The following is a 12,305-nucleotide window of genomic DNA, read 5'->3' as shown; positions in this document are numbered from 1 at the left end:
ATAGTATAGCTCCCCACATAGTATAACCTCTCTACATAGTATAGCCCCTACATAGTATAGCCCCCACATAGTATAACCCCCCCTACATAGTATAGCCCCCTACATAGTATAGCTCCCTACATAGTATAGCCCCTACATAGTATAGCTCCTCACATAGTATAACCCCCCTACATAGTATAGCCCCCTACATAGTATAGCTCCCTACATAGTATAGTCCCCAACATGGTATAGCTTCCTACATAGTATAGTCCCCCACATGGTATAGCCCCTACTTAGTATAGTCCCCCACATGGTATAGCCTCCTACATAGTATAGTCTCCAACATGGTATAGCCTTCTACATAGTATAGTCCCCCACATGGTATAGACCCTACATAGTATAGTCCCCCACATGGTATAGCCCCTACATAGTATAGTCCCCCACATGGTATAGCCTCCTACATAGTATAGTCCCCCACATGGTATAGCCCCTACATAGTATAGCTCCCCACATAGTATAGTCCCCACATAGTATAGCCCCTACATAGTATAGCTCCCTACATAGTATAGCCTCCTACATAGTATAGACCCCCACATGGTATAGCCTCCTACATAGTATAGCCTCTTACATAGTATAGTCCCCCACATGGTATAGCCCCTACATAGTATAGCTCTCCACATAGTATAGTCCCCCACATGGTATAGCTCCCTACATAGTATAGCTCCCTACATAGGGTAGCCCCCTACATAGTATAACTCCCTACATAGTATAGCTTCCACATTGTACAGCTCCCAACGTAATATAGCTCCACACACCCTATAACCCCCACATAATATAGCACCCCCACAAAATTTAGCAACCCACATATTATAGCATCCCCACCTGTTAAAAACACTCCACACATTATAGCACCTCGATATAATATAGCTACCCGCATAATATAGCTTCCCACATATAGGTCCTGATGTACTATAGCACCCACATAAGGTACGCGGAATAGTTTATATACCCTTTAAAAATATACAGTCAGGTACATAAATATTGGGACATTGACAGAATTTTCAGATTTTGGCCTCTATTCACCACCACAATGGCTTTGAAATGAAACAAACAAGATGTGCTTTAACTGCAGACTTTCAGATTTAGTTTGAGGGTAATTACATCCAAATCAGGTGAACGGTGTAGGAATGACAACGGTTTCTATATGTGCCTCCCACTTTTTAAGGGGTCAAAAGTAATGGGACTATCAACTCAAAAGCTATTTCATGGACAGGTGTGGGCTATTCCCTCGTTATTTCATTAGCAATTAAGCAGGTAAAAGGTCTGGAGTTGATTCTAGGTGTGATATTTGCATTTGGAATCAGTTGCTGTCGACTCTCAATATGAGATCCAAAGAGCTGTCACTATCAGTGAAGCAAGCCATCATTAGGCTGAAAACTCAAAACAAACCCATCAGAGAGATAGCAAAAACATTAGGTGTGGCCAAATCAACTGTTTGGAACATTCTAAAAAAGAAAGAACGCATCGGAGAGCTCAGCAACACCAAAAGACCCGGAAGACCACGGAAAACAACTGTGGTGGATGACAGAAGAATTATTTCCCTGGTGAAGAAAAACCCCTTCACAACAGTTGGCCAAATCAAGAACACTCTCCAGGAGGTAGGTGTATATGTGTCAAAGTCAACAATCAAGAGAAGACTTCACAAGAGCGAATATAGAGGGTTCACCACAAGATGTAAACCATTGGTGAGCCTCAAAAACAGGAAGACCAGATTAGAGTTTGCCAAACAACATCTAAAAAAGCCATTACAGTTCTGGAACAACATCCTATGGACAGATGAGACAAATATCAACTTGTACCAGAGTGATGGGAAGAGAAGAGTATGGAGAAAGAAAGGAACTGCTCATGATCCCAAACATACCACCTCATCAGTGAAGCATGGTGGTGGTAGTGTCATGGCGTGGGCATGTATGGCTGCCAATGGAACTGGTTCCCTTGTATTTATTGATGATGTGACTGCTGACAAAAGCAGCAGAATTAATTCTGAAGTGTTTCGGGCAATATATGCTCATATTCAGTCAAATGCTTCAGAACTCATTGGACGGCGCTTCACAGTACAGATGGACAATGACCCGAAGCATACTGCAAAAGCAACCAAAGAGTTTTTTAAGGCTAAAAAGTGGAATGTTATGCAATGGCCAAATCAATCCCCTGACCTGAATCCGATTGAGCATGCATTTCACTTGATGAAGACAAAACTGAAGGGAAAATGCCCAAGAACAAGCAGGAACTGAAGACATTTGCAGTAGAGGCCTGGCAGAGCATCACCAGGGATGAAACCCAGCGTCTGGTGATGTCTATGCGTTCCAGACTTCAGTTTTAATACTTTGTTGCAAAGGATTTGCAACAAAGTATTAAAAAGTGAAAATTAGATTTAGGATTGTTTAGTTTGTCCCATTACTTTTGGCCCCTTGAAAAGTGGGAGGCACATATAGAAACCGTTGTAATTCCTACACCGTTCACCTGATTTGGATGTAATTACCCTCAAATTAAATCTGAAAGTCTGCAGTTAAAGCTCATCTTGTTTGTTTCATTTCAAAGCCATTGTGGTGGTGAATAGAGGCCAAAATATGAAAATTCTGTCAATGTCCCAATATTTATGCACCTGACTGTATATTGTTTTTTAGTGTTTTCCTATTATAGTACAGCCACTTCTGTAGATAAATAGGTGATGCTTCCAGTGCTTATAATAGGCTTGTATTCATAACTCGGGTTTCATTCTAATACTAATAATGAGCGTTGTTAAGATTTAGCAATATTTTTATATAAAAAGTAATGGGATAGCAGTAGGTAAAGGTAATTTTACTGTGATGTCTGGGAAATGCCCAGACCTGCATCAGTTTTAACCTGAGTTAGTTTGAACATTGGCTAGGCCGCTCATGGCAAGCTGACGTAAATTATAGTGTTCAAACAAGGTATGATAGTGGGTGCCTAACAGATGGGACATCCCAGTTCTGAAGTTGTACGGACATTTGCCATTCCTCGATCAACAGTGTCACAACTCCTGGGGTATACCAGACACATCCGCTCCTGTACATTGCATGGGGGAACCACATTCTACTGATGAGTGTTGGAGCTTCTCATGAATGTGGCCAATTCTCTGGTCACATTGTATATTTTCGTCTGACTGAGGCCCATGGGGCAGAATTATGTTTTATTATGTGTATGATTTATATGTAATTGTGGACAACACTGTATATACTTTGATTTTTGGAACAGGAGACCACACCACCACCTAAGCCTGCCTAGAGGAAAAGCAGCTAACATTACCAGGGGCTTGTGGGATCACACACCTCGGTCTCCGATCCTGGATTCCGCAATCGGGAACTTGGCCGGCATGTCTCAGATAAGCTAATGAGAGATGTATCTTGTGTTTAATAAACTAATATATACTTCACATGAGGGACCGAGGTCTCTAGAACATCTTGTCTATTTTTAGGTCCTTATTGAGGTATCCCAAGGAGAATGATTTGGTTTTAGTTAAGAATTACTTTCAACCTGTAGCCTTATTAATTATACTACATTATCAGACAGGTGCACTTGAATTTGTTCTATATACACCTATTAGCAATTAAACCACTAACAGGTGAAGTGAATAACATTGATTATTTCATTAGACTGGCACCTGCCAAGGGGTGGGATATATCAGGCAGCAAGTGAGCACTCTGTCAATAAGAAGATACAAAAACTAAATGATGTAAGAGGCGCTGGTCAATTTAAAATACATTTATTAATACTGATATATAAAATAGATATATAAGTATGGAAAAAATGGTGAGATCGCAAAAAAAAACCAAGAAAAACATATAAATAATCAAATAGCATAGAATGGACAATTCACATAAGTCAATCTAATAAAAAATGCAATACACCAGTACTAAACAGAATTGATACTCAGATGTTCAGTTAAGAATAAATGGTTGATGGTGTTACAGTTAGAAACAACTAAGATATTGTTGCAACCTAATATAAAGAATGATACTTTTAGTATTCCAAGCTTTGGTAGATCGTAGCAGCTTGGCACTTATGGAGCAAGTACCTAAGTTCAAGTCTGGATAATTCGTTGTGTTTTAAAAAAAACACAGAAAGACAGGTACTCCAATAGAAAAATAAATATTCCAGTCTAAAGAATAATAGTAACTGTGGGTTCATTTAGGCATTGTTGGCAAGGGAGGTGTCCTTTCTATGTAATTGGTATCAGGACTTGTTGTTTAAAAAAAAAGCTGTATAGTTACCAGTCCTTCATAAAGCGATATAATGCTCAGATACTTAGAGGGGTATTCAATATGAAACGTAAACTTCGCTGTCGAAGTTTACGCTGCATATCGGAGATTTTCCTGGGATAAAGTATCGGGTGCATATTCAATATGAAAACTACGAAAACGGGACCCGGCGAAGTAGGATCATCGAAAAAAAATGAAATTTACCTGGAATAAATTGTAGGACCCCTCTAAAGCTTTAAAAACATGGGGGATCACTATGGATACCCCCGTTTTAACCTGTAAACGAAAGTCGGGGATTTAAAAAGCTGCGGCAGGTGTTTTTTTCCCGACATTGAAGAAGTGATGCAGAAGAGCACAGGTTATTTTTTTCATTTTTTAAGTGGTCCCATCAAATTTGGGGTACATGAAAATGGGTACTAGCATATTTTTATGTCCCTAAAGTAATTTTTTTTAAATTCTGCAACTATGCACCTGCCGCTAATAGCCTATTCTAGAATACACCTGCCGCATACTTACAGAATAGCCCTGAACCTATTTCCATATTTTTAAACAATAGGGAAAAACCAAAACCTGCGATAATGACGTAATCGGTGCAAAAACTGAGTTTTCGCTCCATATTGAATACCCCTATTAGCGTACTGTGCCGGCACCAATACGAGCAACAAACATCGTGACAGGGATTCTTGATGAGAAGCCAACTTTACTCTTCCGCTGCGGCCATTTTCCCATCGTTTTGCGCATGCGCTGAGGAAATTGCCGGGAAAATGGCGGCAGCGCCATTTTCCTGGCCATCTGCATGCGCAGTAGACTCTGGGCACACTCTAGTTCCCAGAGTCTACTGATTCTGCGGTGGCCGGCCAGCCAGCTGCCGGGGTGAGAGGAGGGGATGCACATGGGCCCCCTCCTCTCTAAAGACCCCCCTGGCCAAATTGTGATGACTAAGATGACTAGGTCAGAGCATCTCCAAAATGTCAGGACTTGTAGTGGTTGCCCAAGCAAGGTCATGAGTGTCCCTGCTGACCCCTTGTCCACCACCCAAAATGCCTACAAAGGTCACATGGGTGTCAGAACTGAGCCATGGACCAATGGAAGAAGGTGGCCTGGTCTGATAAATCATGTTTACTTTTACATCATGTGCTAGGCCAGGTGCATATGGGTCTTTCATCTGGGCAAGAGATGGCACCAGGATGCACTATGAGAAGGCAGCAAGCCAACAGAGGCAGTGTAATGGTCTGCACAATGTATTGCTGGCAGTCATGTGGATGTTACTTTGACATGTATCACCTACCTAAGCATTGTTGCAGACCAAGTACACCCCTACATGGCAAAGGTGTTCCCTGATGGCTGTGGCCGCTATCAGCAGGATAATGTGCCCTGTTACACTGCAAAACTTGTTCAGGAATGGTTTGAGGAGCATGACAGAGAGTTCAAAGGTGTTGACTTGGCCTCCAAATTCCCCAGATCTTAATCCGATCGAGTATCTGTGATGAAATGGAAAAACAAGTCAGGGCTATAGTGGTCCTACCTTGCAATTTACAGAATCTGCTGGTAAGGTCTTGGTGCCAGATACCACAAAATACCTTCAGAGGTCTTGTGGAGTCAATGCCTTGATGGGTCATAGCTGTTTTGATGTCACAAGGGGGACACAATATTAGACAGTTGGTTTTAATGTTATGGCTCATCGGTGTATATACTGAATGTTATTGTAATCTTTATATAGGTTATTGGTTTTCTCTGTTTATATGAAGCTCTGTAGGATGTAATAAATATGGTTTATTGGTGTCAGTTTTACATCTAAAACCACATAGATTAAACAGAAATGTACCCCTATTTTCTAACACGTGTCCTGTGAAGCTAAATCTGAGAGCTTAATGAATGTCATTCATATATACAACTTGACTCTGCACAAGATTAAATAGAACATAATTTTTATAATAGATCCCAACATATTAGCTGTTTTGACACAATACATATAGTACAGCTCTTGGTTGGTGGTGCTCCCAAATTTTCAGTATCTAAACTTTTTATTTTTTTATTCTTCCCAGGAAGCAAGGAGAAGACAAAAAACGGCTTTTTGGGGAACACTTAAACATAGTAATTCAAACAATATGATGAGTATATTAAAATACACATTTTATGGGATACTACCCCATTAAAATATTCCTAACGTGTTCAAAATGGGGGTATATAAAAAAAAATTAAATAAAATATATCATTAAAGTATTAACTATCGAGGGTTATGCGAAATATCAATTAATATCAAATAGACTCCCTTCTGATACCCAAAATAGTCCGAGTTATATGTATTCAAATAGGCTATTTGCAGTAGGTGTGCGGCAACAAGAATAAGGGTTAGACTGAACATTCATAAAAACAATAGATAGACGGCGCTAATTTAACACAGCAGATAGACAGTATGCGCTAAAAATGTATTAATATTTATTGATAAGCACATATAATATGTGAATAATCCCTAAATAGGATCAGTCCTAAAAAACATATATCAAACATATATTAGACATGTATAGTACACAAATAAACAGAGAAATAATTTATAAATATAAATGTAAATATAGCAGCCGGTAGGTAATGATCTCCAATCCCCTGTAATACAGGGTACCAAAGTCCCTTTGCAGATCAGATGATAAACTGTGCACAGTGTAGACTCCACATCCAGTGGTAAAGATAATGTTCCCAGTAATTGTAACACTGTGTAACAAACAGGCCACAGACTGATATTTATAGCAACATTGATATCAAAGCACAGTACAAGTGCGCTAGACTTCAAAGTGGAGTATATGCTGATGGTCGAGCAGTGCTTGATCTGTAATAGGTGTAAACATAGGGGCTCAACAGTACTCACTATCCTCCAATAAACAGGCCACTCCGGTAGTGATGAATATTGAGCAGCCTCCGTGACCACCACCTGTGTCCTAAGCAACGGAACGAATGTCCGACAGGGTCTCCCTCTCTCTGAACCGCTCCGGCGGTCAGTAGTGTGCGGCGTCCGTAGCCGTGGCGGCTTCCTTAAGCGGTGAATGGAGCAGGGACTCACCCCTCCTGGGTACTGATCCCGTGATGCAGATCACCTGTATTGCTCACATGTAACTCGGCAAGCCGCTATGGATCAGCCAGCGTGTGAGCCGCTGGAGGGGGAAGGAAGGACAGGCAGAGATCTCACACTGCAGCGTGCAGTAGAGTATGGAGTCACACCACCGGATAACACAACCGTGTCCTCAACGCGTTTCTCCGCACCTGGCGGCTTTCTCAAGAGGCGGATGTATTCAGAGGGTCAGTCATGGCCCAACCTTATAGTGCTGTCAATCATAAATTTCAGGTGCATTAGAGTAATCAATTAATTAAGACAAACACCACTTCTCCCTTCGTATCTAGTAATATCACCCATAGGGAAAAAAAAGAGCAGATATTTACGCAGGCTTAATTAATCATATTTAGCCGCACCTAATACAATACAATTCATAATAATAATAATTTATAAATACACTACAGTAAATAAAAAATTATATTGTAATAACCACTGTATAAATAATTAAAATAAAAAGCATATAATGAATAATAAATAATAAAAATACAATACAATACAAAAATAATCAGTAATATAAACAAACAAGAACTTGACGTATTCAACTATCTAAATATTTAATAAAAATAGGAAGCAGAGAAGCACCATCACTAAAGAACCAGAATAGGAAGACTCAATTACACTATATACTAAAAAAGAGTTTCATGAGAACAAGACAAGAGAAATTGCAAAAAGAGCTTCTCACAGATTACTAAATAAATTCAAGATCAATTGTTTCATTTAGCCCTTTAATGATTGAAGTTTCAATATCCAAGAAGCTTCTTGTCGACACAAAATTCTAAATCTGTCGACACCCCGATTCGTAATCGGTATATATTCTAACCCAACTAATCTCAAACCAGAAGGATCACTATCATGCATTTCCAAGAAATGCCTTGGGACACTATGGTTCGTACACTTGTTTACAATATTCCTCTTGTGCTCCATAAATCTACACTTTAATTTTCTCATAGTACGCCCTACATAATAGGTATTACAAGTAATAAATGTATCTATTTTGAATTCTTTCTTGGATTGACTAGAAAATACAGTCTTGGTTTTGTTAGCTACATGTGAACATGCATTTATTACAATTACACCTATAAAAACCGCAAATGTTCAGACCTGTGATAGTACTCTGTCTAGCTAAGGATTTTGTATCCCGGGAATTATAAAAGCTGGGGGCCAGTATGTTCCTTAAGTTATTCGCCTTCCTAAACACAACCACCGGCTTCTCCTCCAGACACTGAGCCAAAACCGGATCTGTGAATAATAGCTTGTGATTCCTCTTCATTATGCTAGTGATTTTATTAGCTGAGATGTTATACTTAGAGATAAAAGTAGGATTAGGCCCAAACTCCCCCCTTGGTTTAAGCATGGAGTTAGATCTGGGAGCAGTGACAGCATCCGTCATAATATCACTGCTAATCCCAGACTTACCTAAGTTACCATGCTCAATAATGGTACTATCAATAGATGGCTGTATAGCATCTATGTCATCACCTTCTGTCTTAGATTGTCTACCTTTCAGAATGTTACATCTATCTAGTGCCTCAGAGTATTCCAACGCTTCATGAAGCACCTCCGGGGGATAACCTTTATTTTTGAATTCCTGAATCAATTCAATGGCCTGAGTTTTAAAATCTCTCTCCAGGGTACATTGTAGCTGGCTTTTGGGAATATTTTCAAGCCATTTTTTCTTATGATTACTAGAAAAAGGAATATAATTACATACATCGACAGGCTTTTTATAAGAGGAAACACTCAGGGACTCATGTATCACCTCCACCGTGATATCTAAAAAATTAATACAAAGTAAATCATGAGTGCACGTGAAAAATAAACCAAAAGAATTAGTGTTAAGATAATCAACAAAGTTAGTAACTCAATCCACATCCCCATCCCAAATGAAAAACAGGTCGTCGATATAGCGACAGTAGTGAATGAGATTCGCACCATATGGGCCGTCCCATATAAGTTGTTGCTCTAGACGGCCCACATAAAGATTTGCAAAACTCGGTGCGAATCGACTTCCCATCGCTGTACCGAGGACCTGTTTATAGTGCACGTGATCAAACAAAAAATAATTGTGAGATAAAATAAATGCAATAGAGGATAAAATAAACTCCCGCTGTCTGCCAGAGATCCCACTATCACGAGAAAGAAACATCTACACAGTTTCAATACCTGTGTCATGTGGAATGTTACTATAAAGGGCCTGAACGTCACACGTCACTAACCGGTACGTGGGCTTCCATTCTAAGCCCTCAATCTGAGTAATAGACTGAACATTCATAATTTATCACCTATGCTCTACCTAAAAAGGGAAATTCCACGCACAGTACCTCCTTCAATAATTCTATTTGGTGTTCGTCCACTATATCTCATGTACATTCATCCATGAAAAAAGGGAAGTGGATTTAATATCAATCAATATGAAAAAAGACGGAATTAAGCAATAAGCATCAAGTGATGTCACTCCTCTTAGGTACCGTGATTCCGATACATTAATGTGCAAAACATATATAAATATAGGACGGAGAGTATTCTACACTCTTGGTATGACAAATGTCTACACTCCTAGAAATGAAAAACCAGATACAAACGGCTTGGATACAATATTGATACAATAGTGACAACAGTGTCAAGTTCTAACACTTCTCTCCTTCCACGTCAGGCACATAATAAGGGAGTGGTGAAAACTGTCACATAGTATATTGATAAATACACCACGGATTTATACTAAATGGTTTTATACACAGTTTGTTACAAATTACAAATCTTTGTCTCCTAATACAGATTATACTGCTTGTTGATACTGCCTAAAAACAGTACGCTATTTTGATAATAAGAATAAGTCTCAGCTTCCTGTTTATCCTTATTTTAGACATAATTAATAAGTGAAAATGTGACTGCCTTCACTAAAAGAAGAAAAAAATATTCCTCACCACTACAGCAACCTCCGGCAGGTCTCCAACCGCCGGAGGTACGGACTGCCACGTGGTTCCTGCTTCTGGCTCATTGATAATTGGCCCTGTGAATGATATTTGAAATTACCTGTTTTCTACCATATTCAATATAAAATAATTTTACTTACACATAAAGCTATTAACCAAACTACACCAACATTCATCTCTTCACTTATATCAAAATATCTCTCAACCCAACTATCTGCTCTGCACAAGATCTGCATCTCTCATCCATGTGTATTGCTGCTATTCACGGTTACAGGTCTTTTTTTGGGCTGCACTCTGTGTAATGCCCTCCCATGCACAAAAAGTCTTTACTCTAGTCTCCAAACCTTCAAGCGTTCCCTGAAAACTCTTCAGACAAACTTTTTAAATTCCAGAACCATCCACATAACCTCCATAAGCTATGCTACCCAATTACATCCCCACTGTACAGCCCACACATACTGTAACTTTACATATTTTCTTTTTTTTCACTTTCACATTCTCCTGACCATTGGTCAACATTCCTGTGTGACTATATTACAGAGCCCTCTGCAGTCTGGTTGGACCATTATGCAGTAGGTAGCACCTATCCTAGTGTGTCAGTCTCTAATTCCCTATAGAATGTAAGCCTGCGAACAGGGCCCTCCTACCTCTATGTATGTCTGTTATTACCCAGTTTGTTTCCAATTGTAAAGGGCAACGGATTATGCTACTCATTAATAACTGTTAATAATAATAAATGACTAAGTTATTAACCACTTGGCATTGTCAGTGAGTGTATTCTTATACAATAATGGATTAGATAGTCTGGTTGTTTTTGGTATATGATTAAATACTTTGATAGTGCAGTTGAGGTTAGATGATTAGGTCCAGCAAATAGAGGTTTATTTGTCCTTCACAGATGTTTAATATCTAGCATTTCATAAACTGGCCTATATATCTCCATATCTGTCTCTTCCTTTTAGGGAATGGAATGTATCTTCAGAGGGGATAATTTCAGTATGCCGACACTCAGGATCCTGGCGCTGTCAATACCGGCACCGGAATCCTGACACCTGTCAGAATCCTGGCGCCAGCATCCCGAAGGTAAGTAACAGGGTTAGGGTTAGGCAGTAGGGGAGGTATAGGGTTAGGCACTAAGGGGGGAGAGTTAGGTTTAGGGTGTGGGGAGAGAGTGGTTAGGTTTAGGCACCGGCAAGGGAGGGTTAAGGTTAGGGAGAGGGTTAAGATATCGACCAACAAGTGTCGGTATCCTAACCCTGTCAGGATGTCATCGTCGGGATTTTGATTACGAGCGTCGGCATCCAGTACCCATCCCCTTCAGAGGACTTTTATCCAATATTTAGTGTTTTAACTAATAATTAGTATTAGCTTGAATACACAGGGCTGATCCTGAGGCCGCCATAGTGTCTTTAGCTCTAGTCACGTCTGCGATGCTAGTTAAAGCCCCTCCTTTGGTGTACAAGCGTCCAAATGCAGATGAGCTGGGACGCGCACTTTGTGAGTGGCTTCAGCCATTGGATGCACCATTCAGATTTGCACCAGCCCTATGTTAGGTCAGAGTACGGAGCACGGGATTAAGTGTCTGGTTTCAAAACCTGCGACTCGCCCGCGCCACTCTTGTAACACACCAATCAGATGGAAGATCTTGTGCATGTTTAGCCCACCTCTTATTCACCGCCCTGTACATTCCATAGTCAGTGGGGCTCAATCGGTCCTGTGAACCTGTAGGCAGACACAGTGGCATGCATGCACCATGTGACTTCGCAAGAAATCGATCATTTACACGAACATCACCATTGCATGTGACTCAGAATCATTCGTATATAGCCTCTGCCTAAATGCAAAGTCTGGATTAAGTCATCAATCACACATGCTGCTTATTTAGCTAAATTCTTGCCATTCATACATTCAGTGATTATCAATAATCACATTTAAATGTTACTCTTATTCGGCCTTATACTTGAGTGTCCGTGATCCCTGTAAGTATCCCTGATGTTTGCACTC

Source organism: Taudactylus pleione, unplaced genomic scaffold, assembly GCF_031769625.1.
Source record: "Taudactylus pleione unplaced genomic scaffold, aTauple2 ptg000800l, whole genome shotgun sequence".
NCBI lineage: Eukaryota > Metazoa > Chordata > Amphibia > Anura > Myobatrachidae > Taudactylus > Taudactylus pleione.
Note: the sequence above shows the minus strand (reverse complement) of the source record.